General features: G+C 33.9%; 1 pseudogene; it reads left to right on the top strand.

Annotated features, from left to right (window-relative positions):
• Nucleotides 1-2,690: 2,690 nt before the first annotated feature.
• On the top strand, nucleotides 2,691-5,323 carry LOC109238287 (annotated as a pseudogene).
• Nucleotides 5,324-9,816: the final 4,493 nt, after the last annotated feature.

Genomic DNA, 9,816 nt, shown 5'->3' with positions numbered 1-9,816 from the left:
TGCTCCATGACCCAATCTCCCGCATAGTTTACAAAAATATTGTTCTGCTTCGTAGTGGATCTGTTGTTTATGTGAACCTATGTAGATAGACTTGATAACTGGTTCTTTCATTGGGAGTTCAATGCATAATCTAGCATACCTACCCCTCAAGGAGGATGAGGTACATGCATCTACCTTTAAAAGTCTTCCTATGGCTCCCCCAATTCTTTGAAGAATTTGACCATCGTAAAACTCAGTAGGAAGTTGTGGTAGTCGTATCAGTGAAGTTTTGGACTGCTTCAATGGCAACAAAATTTGGTTGCCATCTTTGGACTGAAAGAAAATGCCCAAATATGAAATAAGGACCTTTTTCCAGTATTTGGTTCATATTTTCTTCCTTTTGTAACTTAACTGTAAAGTAGTCATTGCCAAGGTCTATTAGTGGGAAATTTTCGTTTATTTTCCATAGTTCTTGGTTTTCCGGTTTAGTATATGGTGAAGGATCTTTTTCCCTTGAAGTTTTATGATTAATGAGAATTTCCATGGTAGGTAGATTCTTTGCTTGTCTTCCAAATTGTAATCGGGAGTGTGTGGTTGCCATTTTTGGATGTGGAAAGCATGAGATCATTTTCAATGTCCATGTCGGAGCAAGTAAGTGGAGGGGTGGAAGGGTCTGTAGTGATATTAATGGTGTTTTCTTGCATTAGGAGGGTGTCCTTGAAAGAAGGCACTACTGGGATTGGGGGGACCTTTGGAGTTTCCAAACCTTTTTCCTGCTTTTTGTTGCAGTCGATGGCAGTGTCAGGGGGTTTTGGGGGGATTTGGGAAGGAACTTGATCGGAATTCATAAATGCACTAGGTGAATTAAGGATGAGGAGTTAATGTGAGTGTGGGGTAGTTTAGAGAGAAGGACGACCTTTTGAAACTACTTATCTCTTTTACTTCTCCATTAGTAGAGTATATTACTCATTTCATTTTAAAGCCAGAAAAAAGTTACCAGTTTGGATGTCAAATGCTATCAAGTATGTCAATTGTTATCAAAGAATTTAAGGGTCTATTTTGACAATATTTGGTCGAAGTTGAGCAAATGATATTAAAAATTAAAGTTGCAAAGTATTTGAAAGTTTAATATTATCTGGGCATGAACTCACTTGAAAAGAAAAGGGTTAAAATTTTATGAGTGAAAATCAATATTTCACTTGAAATATTCTTTAAATCAGTTTTTCAATTTCAGATTCTCTATTTCAAGGTAAAGTCAGAATAATTGGAAAAATAATTATAGACCAAACATTCATTTATAAAATATACATGTCTAAATGGCTACTCCATTGTTAGTACTAGTTTTAGGGTACGCTTTGTGCGTGTACCCCATATCAATTAGTATGAATCATTAAAAATTATATAAAATATTATAATTAAACTAGGTACATCTAGCACGCAACTGTTAAATGTCATTTTCAAAATATTTCTAGAATTTTATACTAAATAAAAGAGTATGATAATTGTGGATATATTGAAATAATTTATATCTAATCGTAGTATTTTTCATATTTATTGATTTGATTAAAAGGCAATGGACATACTATTGTATAAGAGGATCAAACGCTGTTTCATAAAAACCCTTTCTTTCTTTTCTTTTTACTAAGACAATCAAATCATAGAAAATTATTAATTAGTTTTAATTTTGCGACCGGTTATAAATTTTTAATTAAGGAGTGCCGGAGAATTACCAACTTTAGTTATAGTTCCTGCTTAGTCTTTCTCTATTATTTTTTAATTGAGAAAATTAAATTATATAAAATGAAGATATTAGCCCATCAATATTTTAAAAATTAATTGTAATATACAACGTTTAAAATATTAATCGGAATTATCATTATATCTAACATGGAATGTATTTGTGCTGATATATTATTTCTTATAATTGTATGGATATTTACCACAAATAAATTTATTCTAATCTAATTTAGTCTAAAATAATTAATTAAAACTAAAAAAGAACTACACAAAACCTAACGTGTGCATGGAGAAAACAAGAATATTATCACTATATTCTAACGTGCACCATAAAGTGACTATAAACTGAAATAGTAACATTCTTTTATTAATTGAAAAAGTTAGATTTATGACTTTCTACTTAGTTCAAATGAAGAATAATTTAATAAGCAAAATTTTAATTGATATTAAAGTCCTAAATTTTAAGAACAGTAACTTAAATTATAATTTTATAAAATATGAAATTTATTTTTAAAGGTAAAAAAAAGAATAACGACATTTTGACATTGGTGAATAAATGATTTAAATACTGTCTTAGCAAATTTCAACTTCCCTTTGAGCGATCTTTAATCTCTTTAATTATGAGAACTTCTTCGTCTTTTTGAGCTGATCCCAAATAAACCCCTCTTTGTTAGTTCCATTTACGGTTTTTCTCTCAATTTCAATCTCCAGCAAATTGTTCAGACTTCTATGTTTCTCCAGGCGAAATCCTCCACCTCCTTTTCTCTCTATCATTTCTCTTTCTTTCTTTCCTGGGGGTTCCCTCAGTTTTTCCGGTCGTGCTAGCCATTTGTACCCCACCGTCGCCCGGCGGAACTCCGTTCGAATCACTACGTCGGCTTCATTTCGAATCAGTAGCGGAAACCCAAACTAGCGTGGAAATTTTCAAAAGTTTTCAATTGGTTAACACAAAACGCTGCTCTCACTTGTCTGGAATGGAATTTCATCGGAGGGAGGAGGACTTTGTGGAGAGAGAGGGAAGGGTTTGATGGTGGTTTTAGATTTTATTTAACTGAAAAGAAAAAAAAGGTCTACACTTTAATGTGTTGGCTGTGTATAATTAGGCGTTTTTAAGAGAAACAAACAGTGAGTGTAAGGCCATTGAACTCTTTCTAAAGTACCAATGATAGAAAACTTTTGTCGATTAGCATTAACTAACGAACTATTACAACACAATATGCTAACGCTCTTTATCCTGTAAAATCAGGCATACGTGACTCAAGATGAAACTCTGCTGGCAACACTAACTGTTAAAGAAGCTGTTTACTACTCTGCACAACTCCAACTGCCAGATTCCATGACAAAATCAGAGAAAATTCAAATAGCAGAGCAGACTATAAAGGAGAAGGGGTTGCAAGATGCAATGAACACAAGAATTGGAGGATGGGGCACTAAAGGAATTAGCGGAGGACAAAAGAGGAGACTTTTTGCATGGAGATTCTAACGCGACCAAAACTTCTCTTCCTGGATGAACCAACCAGTGGCCTCGACAGTGCTGCATCTTATTATGTGATGAGCGGAATTTCACGCCAAAGATTGGGAAGAACCATTATTACATCTATTCATCAGCCCAGTGCTGAAGTTTTCAACCTCTTCCACAATCTATGCCTCATGTCTTCAGGAAGAACAGTGTATTTTGGACCTGCTAGTGCAGCAATTGAGGTATGTTTAGATGAACTACTAAAGGCTTACTAGTGCAAGTACATGTAAAATCTTCATCAGTTTGCTAGTATGTTTTTAATCTCTTCTGTTGTCATGATAGTTTTTTGGGACAAATGGTTTCCCTTGCCCAGCTCTTCAGAGTCCGTCAGATCATTTTCTTAAAACAATTAGCAAAGATTTTATGAGGTAAACCCTTTAAACGGTATCCATACTCTTTCCTTTTCTATGATATTGAGGCCAAATTTTGCATTTTTACTGAATGTTATTGCCCTATTAATAGGATATCGAACATGGTTTAGCTGGAAGAAAACCGACAGAAGAAGTGGTAGATCTTCTCTTTAATTCATATAAATCATCCGAAGGATATCATAAAATTCAGAACCAGGTTTTAGAAATATGTCAACAGGTAAGCAGCAACTACCAAAAGGGAAAGGAAGGAGGAGGGGTCATTTGAAGGTGATGAGAAGGAATCACTCTAACCGCCATTATATATTTTCAGGGTGGTGAAATATTGGAAAAAAGAAGCCATGCAAACTTTACTACGCAAAGCCTTGTTTTGACAAGGAGGTCTTCTGTGAACATGTTCCGCGATCTTGGCTACTATTGGATGCGATTCGCGTCTTATGTTGTCATTGCTTTAGGTCTTGGCTCTATCTACTATAATGTCGACTCAAGCTATGGTTCAATCGAGGTATAAACAATTAATTAATAGGGATAAGGAATCAAAAGAAATTTCAGTACTGCTAGATGAACACGCAATTTATGAATCATAACAGATTTTTGAATATTAACTTTTCAGGAAAGAGGTCTAATGGTGGCTTTTGTTGTTTCTTTTATGACATTTATGACAGTTGGTGGATTCCCTTCATTTGTGGAGGACATGAAGGTATTCTTGTTTCATCGTCATAACTAACGAATTCTCTGTTTAATCTTTTATCTTGACTAATTAATTTGATTTCTTCGAGAAAATGTAGGTGTTTCAAAGAGAAAACTTGAACGGGCATTATGGTTGTTGTGCTTTTGTGATTGGCAACACTCTTTCTTCTATGCCGTACTTGCTACTAATTTCACTGGTTCCAGGTGCCATTGCCTATTTCCTCACTGGATTTCAAAATGGATTTGGGCATTTCATCTACTTTGCATTGGTCCTTTTCACCAGTATGATGATAGTCGAGAGCCTAATGGCCAATGTTGCAGCTATCGTGCCCAATTTCCTCATGGGCATTGTGATAGGCGCAGGAATACAAGGACTACAGATATTAAGTGGTGGTTTTTTTCAAACACCTAATGAGTTGCCTAAACTAATCTGGAAGTACCCATTATACTACCTTTCGTTCCACAAGTATGCTTACCAAGGCATGTTTAAGAATGAATTTGATGGGCTAACATTCACTGACAATCTGAACGGAAACAATCATACAATTAGTGGAGAAGATGTCTTGAGAGATAAATGGCAAGTAGAAATGACATACTCAAAGTGGATAGACCTTTCCATTCTAGTAGGCACACTAATTGTGTACCATCTAGACTTCTTCCTGATTATTAAGACAAATGAAAAAGTTGTGCATACAATAAAAGCTTCAACATCAATTCTATCAAACCGAAGTAGGCAAATCATGGGCAAGTCCTTACCTGCTTTGCCTCTCCATGGACTCACTTCATCTCATGACATTTCCACCGATAATGTATGACCAGATAGCAGGTCATTCCTTGCAACTTAAATGTTTTTAGTAATACTTATTCAGACTTTTTAAGTGTCTTTATTGTATATGTAAAGATGCAAACAAAAGGGTTCACAAGAAATATGATTGTGTTCCTTTATCCGTAATGTAAAATAACGCAAGATTGAGCCTGCCAAAAAACAATTGGTGAAGTTTCTCCTTTACTAGGATTTGTTCAATCGTTGCTCTGTTTTCCTTGCTTCAACGTGAACATGAGTATGCTCCTCGATACTGCTTGATTAATTGATGTGTGATACTTGATATATATCTGTGTTGTTTATATTCTTGAAAAATTATCTAGATGTTTGAGTCAGATTTAAGAGGAGTTTAAACTATTTGAATGCTGAATAGTTGTTTGCTTTGTTTAGACACATGATTAGTTTATAAGGTCTATTGCTGTGTGGATTCAAGTGGTTGTTTCAGATAGCATGTTTTTGGCATTGCATCAAATAAGTAAACAAAGAAATAAACGAGAAATCCAATCTCATTAACAATTCCTTTGGTCCAATCTCGTCCATTAAAGCAAATCCGTAATCATCCTCTTTTACTCCACAGCTCTTCTCTGGTGATATATTCTAATGTTTTCTGTAGTGCTGGCCTCCTCCATATCACTTAGGTTACAGATTCTTGGTTCTCTCCTTATCCTGTATTTTCTTTGCAATTCTACTTTGATTTCTTCTGTCAATCAAACTTAACAATCTGGGCAAAAGCTTGGGAACTGCAGAGCCCTTTCTAGTAATCATCGCATAAAGTCCCCGTAGCCAGTGTTATCACAAATGTTACTCTAAATCCATCAGAGGGTTTTCTTTCTTTTTCCTATCTTTATCTCCCGAATTACTGGTGCAGCAACAATGGAAACACAAAAGGGGCAAAACAGAGTTCAAAAGAGTACAGGTTTTTTTTGGCGCTTTCACATGGAGAGGAAACATTGATATCATCAATCATATCTATAATAATCATCTTGAGGCTTATTTGCTGAATAGATACATAAGTTGGCCCCTTAAGTTGTTCGAATCGTTTTCTTTCTGTGACTACATTGTGCTATGCTCTTCTTGCTGCATTATCATTATGTAAATAGCGGCTAGTTCCCTGTTACTACGAAATAGATATGTAACTTAATATGACCGAAACCTATGTCTTGTTTGCATGGTCAACAGGATCCTTTGATTTTTGTTGCCCCCTTTTCGTCTGTGTCGACGTGGGATTCTTTGATATGTGGTTTTGTTCTTGTTTCTGCTAAACAGACTTGACGAGCAGGCAGCAGTCCTATGACTTCTTGTTTCTGCTAATCGATTCAATATCAAAGTTTCTCCACGTTTTCGTTTTGTTTTCGGGATTTCAAGGTCAATCTTTACTCTTTACTCTGTTTGTTCTGATTTTCTACTATATATATATATATATATATATATATATATATATATATATATTGCATAGATATGTTTTTCAAACTTCAAATTAATGCAGATAAAAAAGATGCTTTAGGAACCCTCGTCAATTTATTCTGTTATGAGTTTTCTTTTAGAGATATGATAGCTTCTTTCATGTGTTTGACCCTTGAGTTTGTAACGCCGAAGTCACCTTTGTATGTAGAGCATGCTTGGCAGTAAAGACTTCAGAAATGTGTTGTGACTTATTCTTCTGAATCGCTTTGAAATCCAACATGAATATTTTGAATTTTTTTGCATGAACTACGATCGAATGGGACTCATTTTGTGAATCTCACAGCATATGATCGACTGGAACAATCGCCCGCTGTGTAGGAGGTATGTTATGGGAAATGATGTAAGGGAGGGCTAATACTTCCTTTGAATAGATATTTCTAGTGCATCCAAGGGTGTAGTCTAGTGGTCAATAAAATGGATTGAGAATTTGAGGTCTCAAGTTTGAATCCCAGCAGAGACAAAAACACTAGGTGATTTCTTCACATATATCCGGTGGATAGAGTTACTTGATACTTGATGCTGATGGGAGGTAGCATGTATCCCGTAGAACTAGTCGAGGTGTGCATAAGGTGGTCTGGACACTACAGTTATCAAAAAAGCTATTTCTAGTTACCCCCTTCTTTTAACTTCTCTCTTTTAGGATTTTGAAAGACAAGCTTTTCTTTCTTTCTTTACTACTATTAAAGCTTGACTTTCATATTATTTTGAAAGCATAATGACTTCTTAGTTTTAAGCTATTGTCAGAACTTGCACTAGTTTTAACAATCTTGAAAACGTGTTATCTTTAAACAATTTTCAAACTTGGTATTCATGCTCCCCAAAAGAACTCAGCATATACCGTTTATGCTTAGCAGAAGTGGAGCACAGTTCATAAAGCACTTGTTCAACTCCCCTCAACCTCAAAACAAAATTTCATGTAACAACTTCATAATAAGTTTATATAAATCAGTAGAATTACAGGCTTGAGTGTTGGGGTATTACAGTTAATTAAGCATAATTGACGAGTTCAGCAAAATCTTGAAACTACATTACCACTGGTTTACATTCGGAAAAGGAAACACAATCATATTTCTTGTGAACCCTTTCATCTGAATCTATTCTACTACTACAGAGAGAGTTTAAAAAAACTCAAAAAGTACTACCAGAAATCCCCAGGAAAGAACTATATCTTATACATTATTGGTGGGAATTTCAGTAGATGAAGTGAGTCCATTGACAGGTGAGGACTGAGGCGGCTAGGGACTTGGCCATAATTTGTCTACTTTGGTTTGATAGATTTGAAATGGATCATCCTTTCACTACATGCATAACCTTTTCATTTGTCTTGATTATCAGGAAGAATAACTGACGATACAAAATTAACATTCCTACGAGAATGGCAAGATCTGCCCACTTTGAGTATTCCATTTCTACTTGCCATCTATCTCTTAAGACTTCTTCTCCACTAATTGTCTGATTGTTTCCCTTCGTAAAATGTAGTACAATAGGTACTTCCAAATAAGTTTAGGCAATTCATTAGGTAATTGAAAACAACCACCGCTTAATATCATTAGTCCTTCTATTGATGCACCTATTACAATGCCCATGAGAAAATTAGGCACCAGAGTTGCAATGTTCATCATATTACGCTTTCGACTATCATCATACAAGTGAAAAGGACCAAAGTAAAGTAGATGAAATGGCTAAATCCATTTTGAAATCCAGTAAGGAAATAGGCAAGGGCACTTGCGACCAATGAAATCAGTAGCAAGTAAGGCATAGAAGAATGTGTGTTGCCTATTATCAAAGCAAAAGATCCATAGTGCCCGTTCAAGATTCTTTGTGATTGTATGTAATTTCGTGGAAGAATGGTAGAAAACAGTGAGTGAAGTGAAATCGCCGAGTCCAACAGATAAATGATTTGGAGCCATAAGAAATAATTAAATTCTCAAGGTCTCCTTAGTTACTGAATCGTTGTTCTTTTCTTAGTAGGACTGTGCTATGGCATCAGTTACTGTACCTTTGGAACATATTGAGGTGCGCCTTTCATCTTATATATATATATATATATATATATATATATATATATATATACTATATTAAAAGCACGAAACTCTTTAGCGTCGTTCGTCTTTTTACCTCTTAAAATTGAATTTTATTTGATGAGATTGTAATTTAAGTTAATTCTTACTCCCTCCGTTCCAATTTATGTGAACCTGTTTGACTGGGCACAGAGTTTAAGACAAAATGAAGACTTTTGGAATTTGTGGTTCTAAACAAGTTAAAAAGGGGCCCAAAGTGTTAACGTGCTTATAAAATATTCTCATTAAGGGTAGAATTGTAAGTTTAAGCTAAATTGTTACCAAATTTAGAAAGGAGTCATTCTTATTGGAATGAACCAAAAAGAAAATAAGTTCACATAAACTGGAATAGAGGGAGTAATTTTTAGCACTTTAAAATTAACTAAAATTTTGGTCATAAAATCTTTCCTTATTCAACTAGATAAGAAATACTAATATTTAGGATTTTAAAATTGATTAAAACATTACCTTATATGAATCAAACAATTAGTTTATAACAAATTTTTATTGTACATAGGCCTACAAATTAGGCACTTATATATCAAGTTTCACCGATAGCACCTGAGATAAGTTGAATATTTAATTAAATCCTTTTTTTGGGGTCTTTTTTCTCAAGAAATCTTTGAAAGATTTGTTGGCAGCTTGGAATTCTTTGTCCCGATCTAAATACATAGAGATTTGATATAATTAGCAATACATATTAAGCTCAAAAAACAAAAGGGCAAGAACATATTTGAATTTGGTAAAGCAATTCAAGATTCCATGTTCACTTTCTCTCGAAGGAAATATACGTGAATTTATATAATTATTTTTTTGAAAATGATACTTATGTCATTAAAATGTAGTCCATATTTTGACTACATATATTTTTTTAACTCATTTTGACCATCTTAAAATTTATGCATAATATGAAAATTTTAAAGGCCTATTCTTGTAAAATATTAACTTAATATTAGTCATTTTACAATTTATATATAACTTATTAATTTTTTTATAGGCTAACCTCTTCATTTCCATATTTCTAAAAGAAAAAGATTCAAATTTTTTATTTATATTGTTTGAAAAATTATCGTGATAAAAGTTTTTTTTTTCAATATTAAAGCATACAAATAATAATGATTTTGACGAGATATTTCTAAAAAACTTAGAGAACTTCCATGTGGTATAATTTTATCC

This window comes from Nicotiana attenuata, unplaced genomic scaffold (genome assembly GCF_001879085.1).
Source record: "Nicotiana attenuata strain UT unplaced genomic scaffold, NIATTr2, whole genome shotgun sequence".
Classification (NCBI taxonomy): domain Eukaryota; kingdom Viridiplantae; phylum Streptophyta; class Magnoliopsida; order Solanales; family Solanaceae; genus Nicotiana; species Nicotiana attenuata.
This window is presented reverse-complemented; position numbering and strand designations above follow the sequence as displayed.